The sequence below is a fragment of the Lactuca virosa genome, chromosome 6 (genome assembly GCF_052849685.1).
Source record: "Lactuca virosa cultivar CGN04683 chromosome 6, Lactuca_virosa_CGN04683_v6, whole genome shotgun sequence".
In the NCBI taxonomy this organism is placed as follows: domain Eukaryota; kingdom Viridiplantae; phylum Streptophyta; class Magnoliopsida; order Asterales; family Asteraceae; genus Lactuca; species Lactuca virosa.
The window spans coordinates 211,515,307-211,526,919 of NC_136431.1; the positions used below are offsets into that span (position 1 = coordinate 211,515,307).

Consider the following 11,613-nt stretch of genomic DNA (forward strand, 5'->3'; position numbering starts at 1 on the left):
AAGGCTTGGGCTGTACTCAAGAATGGCCTTCCAAGGATGATCGGGACTTGCTCGTCTTCCTCCATATCCAAAATAATGAAATAAGCGGGAAAAATAAACCTCTCAACTTTTACTAGTAAGTATTCACAAATACCCCTTGGAAAGGTCATAGTTTTATTGGCTAGATGGATAACCATGTAGACCGGTCTTGGTTCAGGAAGATCAAGCTTGTTAAAAAACGAACAGGGCATCAAGTTGACACTTGCTCCCGAGTCGGCTAGAGCTTGGCTTATTGCTAGATTCCTGAATTGGCATGGCAATGTTATGCTTTCTGGATCCGCGATCTTCTTTGGTAGCATGTTGAGCATTGCAGCTGAGTAAGTTTCATTCAATACTACTTTAGATAATCCCTCCATTTTCTTGCGGTTTGTTAAAAGGTCCTTGAGAAATTTGGCATATTTTGGCATTTTGGCTAAAGCCTCAAGGAAGGGAATGTTGATTTCAAGAGACTTTATGTGATCTAAAAACCTCCGGTAATCTTCAACATGCTTTTCTTGAATTTCTCTACTCGGGAAAGGCAATGGTGGACGGTATGGCTTAACAGGTTCAGCAGCCTTCTTTTCAGCTTGTTGCCACCCCGTGGCATTTTCACCATGTCGTGGTGATTGTCCAAATTCACTTCCTTGATTTTCATCTTGAACTTCCTTCTCCGCTTCTGGTTTGATTTTTTCTATAGGCGTTAAATGAGTAATATCTTTTCCGCTTCTAGTGGTGATGGCTTGAATGTGAGCTCCTCTCGGGTTTTGTTCGGTATTTCCCGGAACTCCTCCCGATGATCTTTCATTTAATTTGCTTGCTAGCTGCCCGAGTTGCTTTTCTATGGTAAGGATTGAAGCTTGTTGATTCCTAACGAGTGCTTGCGTATTTTTCATCATCTCTTGTTGTTCCTTCATCATTGTTTGTTTCTCTTTGATTGCTGCTTCAGTTCATTCGTGCCTTTTCTCGGAAGCGGCTACAAATCGGGTAAGCATCGACTCCAAATCATATTTCTTTTCCTCCGGGTGTTCTTCCCTTTGGTAGAAGCCTCTTCCTTTTTGTTCATACTTTTCTTCCTTGGCCTTTTTATACTCATCATAAGTTAACCATTTTTTCTTGGGTTTTCTCCAATCTTCATCAAAACGATCACCGCTCGAGTAGAAAGCTTGAACCTTCCGGTTTCCATTCTCATCAAGGTCACAATCTCTAGTCAAATGAGGCCCGTTGCAGTTTTCACACCCTACTCGAATAGCATGGATTGTTTGATCCATCTTAGTCATCCTCCGATCCATGTTATGCAACATTGCCATAACTGCCGACATATCTTCTGAAGCGGCATTAGCCGATCCCCTAGTTACATCATTCCTTGGATTATGATATTCTCTAGAGTGCTTAGAGAATTCTTCAATGAGTTGCTTTATCACCGGGGGTGGCTTCTTTGTGAGGGGTCCTTGCGAATCAAGGAGCTGTCTGGTTGTCACATTCACTCCATCATATAAAATGGAGACTTCATGTTGACTGTTCAGATCATAATGTGGGCAATTCCTTAATAAGCCCTTGTATCTCTCCAACGCCTCACATAGTGACTCTCCAGCTTGTTGTTCAAAGTTTGCTAAGGCTTTTTTCAACTTTGCTACCTTTGATGGAGGGCAAATTTGATCAATAAATTCCTCTTTCATCTTAGCCCAAGTGGTGATGGATCCTGGAGGAAGTGATTTTAGCCAATCTTTTGCGTCCCCCTTAAATTTGACCGGTAACATACGAAGCAAAAAAGTATTGCGAGCCACATTTGGAACATTGAAGTAGTCAGCTATGTCATTGACCTCATCTAGATGCTTGTATGCGTCTTCGTGATCTTTCCCGTAGAATGGGAGTTCTTTAAGTTGAGCGAGTATGTGGCCCTTAAGCTCAAAGTTGGCAGTGGCAGGGATCGGGGGTTGTGCGAGTCCTGGGCCGGTATCGTCTCGAATCCTTTTCTTCCATTCGCCCATGGGAACTTCATCGATGCTTGCCATGGTATTAGTGAGTTCGCCTTCTATGTCGCTTCCTTCTTCAAATTCTCTTTCTTCCTTTTCGGTTTCGTACTCGGTTTCCTCCTTCTTCGGGTCTTCATCCGCCACTGAAGAGATGTTGGATTCTCCTTCTTTCTTGCCCTTTTTCTTGCTAACAACGGATTTGAGGTTCTTCAACAGCGAATTCTTCGATGTCGCGGTTTCGCCTACTTTTTTGCCTTTGTTTTTCCTTAAAGTTGCTTCCGGGTCTTCAAGTGGTGGAATCAAAGGTGTGCCTCCTCCTCTGGTCATAAACGTACTACAATCAAAACAAAGAAACGTGTAAAAAGAACAAAAACGAAAATAAATTTTCTACTGCAACTATGCCACGGCGTCGTAGAAAGTACCACGACGTGGTGATCCTAACAGAAGAAAAAAATACTAAAAAATTAAAACTAAAATCAAACTGCAGATAATCCTATTTAAGCAGCAAAATAAAGTAACTAAAACTGGGTCGGGCCCCGACAACGGCGCCAAAAACTTGATGTGTATTTAATGTATTTATATTTTTATCAAAGTTTTAATTTATAAAACCTATTTCCTTCACTAGACTATTAAACACACTAGGTAGTGTACCTAATCGTGCAATAGTATAGCAATGATAAGAACGAGTGTCGAACTCAAGGAACGGTATTTAAACTACTTTATTCTACTATTAACTAATTACTAATTAATTAAGAAAAGGGTTTCGTTTTCCTAGTTTTGCAAGACTAGATACTAAAATTATCAAACTAGCTATAAATTCACTTAATTAAGCTATCACTAAACTAAAGCAAGTAAACAAGTATGAATTAACCAAGGGTGAGTAAGAGACTTTCGTTTAGCTTCAGATTTAGTTGCTATTATGGTTGATTTATGGAAGTGCAATGGATTTAGTTTCTCTAGTTACCGATTCCTAAGATGACCAAATTAGTATTCACCAATTTAATCCTTTAGCAAACTAGCTTATTTATTTGGTGATCAGGCGGACAAACTTACAAGTTCACTAGTGTTCAGTTTGAATTGATTAGACTTATAAATAATTGACCAATTTGGTTTATTGATTCAAATTAATATATGATTTGTCATCATATATTAGCTCCCATACTCTTTTACCCACTTTTCTACTTAACCCTAGGTTTTGTTCAAAACTCTAGTCCTACAATTTTGCAAATCACAAGATCATAAGATTCAAATTTAACTAAGAGAGATGGTCATACTAACTTAATCAAATTCAGCAATAAGTAGAGAAAAATAGTTATCAAAAGTACTTGAGCTTCTTTAATAAGCTAAATCAACAAATAACAAAATTTCTAAATCCAAACCATAAAATCAACCTCAATTAGTCAACTCATCCTAAGCTAAATGAAAGTAATGAGTATTTAGCTCATGATTTCAGCAAACAAAGTCACGAAAACGAAATTCATAGTAAAAGACATAGCTAAGCCTAATGAAAAATCGAAGTGTAAGTTAAATTGCCTTAATGGTCCTTCTTCCAGTGTTTTGCTCCAAAAGTATCGAATTCTCCAGAGCCAAAAGTTCCAATTCGGTGGTTTGAGTGATCTATTTATACTTTTCCCGAAATCAGAGCACCACGCCGTGGTCATCGTGTTTATCTCGTATTCTCCAAGTCTTCTAAGCTGATCGGGATTCTTCAAGTTGCCACGTCGTGGTAAGATCACCACGACGTGTTGGGCATATTTTTCTTCATTTTAGGGCTTTGATCCAAACTTTCAACTTCTAGCTTCCTTAATCCAGCTACCAGCTTCCTTTTTGCTCCAAGCATGTCTTCTGGTCCCTACAACATAATTCATAACAAATTAAGTATCTTTTGTTCTAATAAGGGCATAAAAGTAATTAAAATATTAAGATATGTTATCAAATTATATGTATAGATATGCACATATCAATAATCCCATTAAGTCCCTAAGGATAATATTTTATCAGCCTCCAAACCCTCATATCGACCCTTGTGAACCCCAATCATCCTTCCCTCTCATGTGTGAGCTAGTGTGGTATTTTGGAGAAAAAGAAGAAGAAAGTTGGAAGAAGGAAGCAAGGATCTAGCAAGTAAAGCTCTCATCTTCAGTTTGATACTCTGTTGGACCTTTGTAAGTGTCCAAGATTTGATTTTCATTCCTCTATGTAGCTAGATCTTGAGTTTTGTCCCTTTTCTCCTTATTCTTGGATGTTCCATTGGATGGATCTCATAAAGGTTGCAACTTTATGAATCTTCATGTCAAGGTGACCTTGTACTGGTTTGGCTCTGGTCTTTAGCGAAGTTTTGATGCCATGCATGGGGCTTAGGTCATATTTTCCCCTTTTTGACCCATTTTGGGTTAAATACATGCATTGAACATGCATGTCTACAAAGCACCAACCTTTGGGTTGATTTTGGTGCTAGAATCGTTTCTAGAAAGGGTGGATTTCAGATCTCAAGGATTTTGTGTTTATTGGTTAAGCCCTTGGATCTTTAAACCTTTTGGTTGAGTTTTTGAGCACTTGGGGTAGCCCCAAATGATAAAGTTGGAAACTTTATCCTTTTGATAGCTATTGAGGTTAGATCTGGGTCTTGGAGTTCCTGAAATCGTAGGATCAGCTGAATGTGTTAAGCTGGGGAAAACTCGGCAAGTTTCCCCGCCAACTCAGCGAGTTAGCTAGGGTTTTCTCGACCTTCTAATTATTATAGAAACTCGACGATTTCATTGATGCACTCTACGAGTTGGGTCAAAATGGACTGTTGACCTTGATCGTTGACTTTGACTTTGACCATGGTTGGCCATGTTTGACCTTGAGGTGTATTTTGGGAATTTTGGTATTTTGGGAATTTGATGGTTATTGGTCATTTGGATGGGTAGGTATTGGTTGGAGCTGATATTCGGAGGTCGGGACTTCATCGGGTATGGATCAGATCTAGAGGTTAGTCTTCCTCAATATACTTGCGGGTCGAAGGCACCAATGTCGGGCCATTGGATTGATATCCCGTTATGCATGTTTTTATGTTGTTATGATCTATTAGATCGGTATCACGGTAGATAGGATGATACCATGCTTAGTGATATGTTAGATCTGTTTGACTAGCTGTAGACTGTTATATGATTATCAGTTATATGTGCACATGTGTGATTGTTGGTTGAGGCTTCTCTGTTTTGTGCGTAAGCCAATAGGCCTGTGGTATTCCAACCCAATGGTTGATTGGACCCATAGTATGTTGGCATTGAAACCCGATGGTTGGAGGGCCTGGGGTATTCCAACCCGATGGTTTATTGGACCCATAGAATTTTTGCATTCCAACCCGATGGTTGAGGGGCCTGGGGTATTCCATCCCGAGGATGATTAGACCCATAATATGTTGTTTGTCATATATGTTATATGTTGTGTGTTGGTACTCTAGGGGTACTCACTAAGCTTCGTGCTTACAGTTCTGGTTTATGGTTTCAGGTACTTCAGTGGACCGCGGCAAGGTGAAGGCATGACCATACGCATCCGCATGTTTTTGGGACTTATGATTCTGGGAAACTCTGATAATGAAAATGTTTTGAAACCTATGTTATAAACGATTCCAATTTGTAAATAATGTTTTAGAAACAATGGTTTTTGTAACTACCTCTTTAGTGAATGGGTTGTTTTGAAAAGTTAAAATTTTGTTGACATTTTCTGGATGTTACATGGTTGCTTCTTGTTACCCTAACCTGAATGTTGCTTGCTTCGTGCTTCTAGGAATTCCAACTAACTTTAGTTAACTAGGGAGCGAATGCACTAAGTGAGATGTTATGCGAACCAAATAATTTTAGAAGGTTAGGTTTGGCTCTGTTGCATAGTTCTTGTTTGAGTCCAACCGTTGTAAGTAAGACCTCTCATTCAAATAATTATATGGTTTTAGTAATATGTATATGTGTTCATGCGCTAGTTAGAGGAAGTTGTGGTAGTCCTTTCGGCAACTGAGGGAAGTGTGTGAAGAGAGTTTTGTCCTAAGGGTGTGTCTAGCAAGAGATTATGGCCAGGAGCCTTACCTGGTTTCAATTGTATGATTGGATAGGAAGTGACCTGGAAGATTCAAAGTAATCCTCGAGGAAAGTACGGATAGAGTGGAAGGTAGTATGGGCCCGTAGTACTGAAAGCAGAGGATCCGTACTCCATTCGAGGAGTGCCGCGATAAAGCCAGGAGAACTTGTAGAATGTGAAATCTTGTAATTTGTATTCATGATCCTGATGGTTGTATGGTTTGTTTCAGAATGGTGACGACACGTCAGGGAGCAGGAGGTTCTGGATATGGGTCTGTTTCGGGTACGGGTTCTGAGCCGTTTGATGATGGTCTGCGGTAGTTCATCGCATCTTAGATTACTAGAGGCATCCTTGACGCGACCCCGATGATTTTAGGGTCGATCAAGGAGGGTATCATCGAGCTGATGGAGGATCGCCTTAGGGCTTTCAGGAGTGATATGGCACCTAGCCAGTCTGGGGATCGCACACTCTCCTTCAAGAATTTCAGGGGGTGTAGAGCACCAGACTTCTTTGGGGAGAAAAACCCCATTGCAGCTAGACGGTGGATAGCAGACATCGAGTCTGCTCAGCTGACCAACTTCTACCCTGAGGGGTCGAAGGTCAGATTTGTTGCGGGTTATTTGAGGGAGCGGGCCAGGGACTGGTGGGAGGAGGTTGGTTATGCTTTGGGAGGACCGGCCATTGAGGCCATGACCTAGCCGGATTTCGTGACCAGGTTCCGGGCAGAGTTTGCGCCAGCAATGGAGATTCAGCAGCTGGCCAGAGAGTTTTTGGACATGAGACAGACGACATAGATGGTGGCGGAGATTACCGCCAAACTCAGGGAGAGGGCATTGTTGGTGCCCCAGTATGCAACTAATGAGGAGATGAAGAAAACCCAGTATCACAACATGTTGAGAACAGACATCAGGGAGTTTGTTAGTTATTCGAAATTGCCCGACTCTGGACGATATGATTGCCAGGGAACGAGAGCGAGAGATTGATATGGAGCACATTGGGAAGTGGAAGGCAGAGGCTGGTCCGACTGTTGGGGTTTCAGCGAAGAAACCCAAGGGATTCGACCCGAGGTCGAAGGGCCAGCAGGGCTAAAGCCGTTCTGGGAAATGCGACAAACCACATGAGGGAGCTTGTAGGTCAGGGGGCTCAGGCTGCTATAAGTGCGGCAAGACTGGACACTTTAGCAGGGATTGTACTGCCCCTACTCTCATCCTTTAGACATCAGACCTGATTTGCTTTCATTGCAATCAGAGGGGCCACAAGAAGGCCCATTGCCCGAGTTTAGCATCGGGAGCACCAGTGGTGGCACCAGCTCCAACGACCCTACAAATCACAGATGGTCGTCAGGGCAAAACGGATGCTCTATTGGTGAGGAGTTGAGCCTTTCAATTGACCGTCGAGGAGGCGCGGGTCACACTAGATGTGGTGACTGGTATGTTTCTTTCCTTTAACTTTTATTTTATGTCAATTTCGATACTTATATTTTATGTGTTTTGTTCTAGGATCGTTCCATGTGAACGATATTCCTGCTTTGGTGTTGCTCGACTCGGGGGACACCCTATCTTTTGTATCTATTTCACTGAACAAAGGGTTTTTCAGATCTCCAAGTGTGTTAGAATACATGTTAGAGGTTGAGATTGCTGATGAGTGGTCCGTCCGAGCATTAAGGGTCAATCGGGATTTTGTTTTGAGGATGTGCGGCGAGCGTTACTCTATTGACTTGGTTCCCATCCCTCTGTACGGGAACAAGGGCGTAGTAGGGATGGACTGGTTGAGATCCAATCGGGTTGTGATTGATTGTGAGCGCCAGCTAGTGCGTGTGCGGACCCCAAGTGGGGAGAGTTGGTGGTCCAGGGAGAGGGAGCTCAGCACGGCCCCGTTTTATGTTCAGCTGCTAGGGCCAGACGCTATCTCCATCAGGGTTGCTCTGGGTTTGTCGCTTACGTTATGGATACTCAGGACCAAGATAGAGCGACGGTTGATGGGGCGCCAGTTATTCGAGAGTACCCAAACGTGTTTCCGGAGGATTTACTCGGAGTGCCTCTGGAGAGGCAGGTGGAGTTCCGGATCAATCTGGTTCCTGGAACAGCCCCAATAGCCAAGGTACCATATCGATTGGCCCCACCGGAGATGCAGGAGTTGTCTACGCAGCTGCAAGAGCTGCTAGACAAGGGATTTATTCGGTCGAGTAGCTCGCCCTAGGGTGCACCGATCCTGTTTGTAAAGAAGAAGAATGGTTCGCACCGGATGTGTATTGACTACCGGGAGTTGAACAAGTTAACAGTGAAAAACCGTTATCCATACCCGAGGATCGATGATTTGTTTCACCAGCTTCATGGGGCGTCTTGGTTTTACAAGATTGATCTGCGCTCGGGATACCACCAGATGAGGCTCAAGGAGGATGATGTGCAGAAGATAGCCTTTCGGACTCGTTATGGTCATTACGAGTTCATGGTGATGCTTTTTAGGTTCACCAATGCCCCAACCGCATTCATGGACCTCATGAACCGCATGTGCAGACCGATGTTGGATCGGTCGGTGATAGTATTTATTGATGATATCCTGGTCTATTCCAAGACCTAGGAACAACATGATGAGCATCCGCGAGAGGTGTTGGATACCCTTAGGAGGGAAAGGTTGTACGCGAAGTTCTCCAAGTGCGAGTTCTGGTTGCACAATGTGCAGTTTCTGGGGCACCTTCTCAACCGGGACGATATTCTAGTCAATCCCGCCAAAGTGGAGGCCGTGATGAGATGGGAGGTCTCGAAGTCTCCATCTGAGATTCGGAACTTCCTTGGGCTAGCTGGATACTATTGGAGATTTATCCAGGACTTCTCCAAGATAACAGTACTCCTGACCCGATTGGCGAAGAACACTGGCGTTTTCGCTGGGGGCCTAACAAACAAGCAGCGTTTGAGACTTTGAAGCAGAAGTTATGCGAGGCGCCGATTTTGACACTGCCTCCGAGTGTCCAGGATTATTAGTTTATTGTGACGCGTCTATTTCGGGATTGGGCGCGGTCTTGATGCAGAGGGGGCACGTCATCGCGTACGCCTTGAGGTAGTTGAAGCCTCACGAGGTGAATTACCCGACACAAGATTTGGAGTTGGGGGTAGTGGTTTTCGCCCTCAAGATTTGGCGACACTACCTTTATGGGGTTCATTGTACTATTTACACGGATCACAAGAGTCTGAGGTAGTTGATGGATCAACCAAATCTGAATATGAGGCATCGTCGGTGGTTGGATGTGGTGAAGGACTATGATTACAAGATCCTTTACCACCAAGGGAAGGCCAATGTGGTGGCCGATGCCCTTAGCCGCAAGGCAGTGACGGCTCCGATCAGGGATATTTGTCTGAGGATGACAGTGGTGACTCCGCTTCTGGAGCGGATTCGGGAGGCTCAGTTCGAGGCTATGAAGGAGGAGCACCGGAAGAGTGAGCGCATCGTTGGTTAGATTTCCTCCTTCGATTACGATGGCCATGGGTTATTGACACTCCATCGTAGAGTGTAGGTTTCGTACTCAGGCGGCGTACGCCAAATCTCGATAGAGGAGGCACAAAAATCCAGATTTTATGTCACACCCCGAAACCGTGATGGCGAAATCGTTCCGGGGCGGAGGACGTCATGCGTAGTATCACAACAGTTGTATCATAGTAAGCGAAGTAAACATAACCATTAAATTATAATATGAATATTTACATTGTTCAAAAACATGATTTATACATAACAACATATAGCAAAAGTAAAAGACGTGACTTCAGAATGTTCCATCTTCTCCAAAAGTCGGCAAGAGTACCTGTCTATTGATGCCCTGAGAATACAAGCACTTTTGAAAGAATATCAGCATAAAGCTGGTGAGTTCATAAGCATTTGGTTTTAGTGAGAAAATGCTCTTTGAATCCATTTGAAAAGTGTTCTTCAAGAAAATCTTGTATTTTCTTATGGAAAGCGGTCTTGAAAGAGTGTCTATTAGTAGAAAATAAACCATCCGTTTTAGAAAACATGTTATCCGTCCTAGAGGTAGAGATGCCAGTTTAGAAGTCCTTGATTACTAACGGCATATATAAAAGTAGTTTTATTACTTAAAATAAAACAAATGAAGAAGAGAGTCCGTAAACAAAGTTAGTTTATACTTATTTGCGAGTCGTATAACCATACTTGATATGACCGAGAGACCTTTATAACGTTCTTCAGGCGTTAAGCTAAATGACATTTGTTCACCCCAGGCGTGCCCGCCTAACTGTAGCTAGCAGTTCAGGTGTGGGATTGTCAGTCCCGAATAGATCTATTCACAAATCTCACGCTCTCCCTCCAGGAGACTCTGGTTATACTAAAAGGATTTATCACTATACACCTAAGGGTACGGTATTGAAGTAGCGCCTCACAATTCTGTATAATCTAGTTTACTAGCGAGAAATCAGTATAAAACAGTAATTATCCTTGAATAAATGTACTTTATACTTCTGAGAAAAACATATAACATAAAGTAAATCTGACATAGTTTATATATGTTCATTTATGAAATCTGATTAAGTAGAGACTGCCTAGAGGGTTATCCCAAACTATACCCATTATAGTTTATTAGAGTTGATCTGGAAAATGCTTTGTAAAACCTTTCTGAAAGCTATGAAGTTGTATTTCCAAAATAGAAGTTTCGCTTATGTTCAACATATTACAAAGAGATATAAAATATCCGAATATGTTATTAAATGTGGAAATCGTTGGACTGCATTAATAAGTTTAAAACTTAATATAGTACTTTGAGTTTGGCTTGAATTCCCCCCCTGAAAACATTAAAAACACGGAAAATGTAGGGGTATGAACTCACAGTTTATCGTAGGATCCGAAAGCACAATTGGTTACGAGTGTTGAGTGTCAACCGATGTTTCGAACACGATTGGATCCTATTAACATATGATAACACATATGTGTGTTAGAATTAGGTTGTTTCATGGCTAAACATGACGGGAAATCACCCTAAAGACTTGGAAATGCTTGTCGGGACCCTATATGATCAAATAAGGGAGGTGTACGGCCATTTGAGTGGGTGTGCGGCCAGGATGTGCGGCCAGGTTGTGTGTGCGGTTGCACACAGGAGTGTGCGGCTGTACAGAGGGTGTGTGCGGCCGTACACAGGAGTGTGCGGCCGTACACTCCTCATTTGAGCCCGAAAATGTCGATTTTGAGGTGTTTTGAGGTGTTCTAGTGCTAATACCAAGTCCAACTAGCAAATGGAGGCCAAACTCTTCACCTTGGAGAGTCTTTAAGGCGTGTGCGGCCACCTTATGAAGGTGTGCGGCCGTACATCTTCAAAGGATGAAGAACACGAAGAACACTATGAGTTTTAAGCTTAGATTCAGGTCTCTTACCAATATAGCAAGTTGAATGATGGAGTGCTTCACGTTTTTAAGGCCCTTAGAGTGTTCTTGGATGATGTTTCTAGAGAGAGAAAGTAGAGAGAGAGAGTGAGTAGGGTGCAGCCAAAAGAGGAAAAGAGTGAATGAAGGGGGTCTCCTCCAATATATAGGGTCGGGTGTGAGGCTGGAGGGTGTGTGCGGTTGGG

General features: G+C 42.7%; 1 non-coding gene across 1 annotated transcript; it reads left to right on the top strand.

Annotated features, from left to right (window-relative positions):
* Nucleotides 1-1,539: 1,539 nt before the first annotated feature.
* Nucleotides 1,540-1,646, top strand: LOC145123138 (small nucleolar RNA R71). Its single transcript, XR_013715014.1, has one exon. It is a non-coding gene; the product is annotated as a small nucleolar RNA R71 (small nucleolar RNA).
* Nucleotides 1,647-11,613: the final 9,967 nt, after the last annotated feature.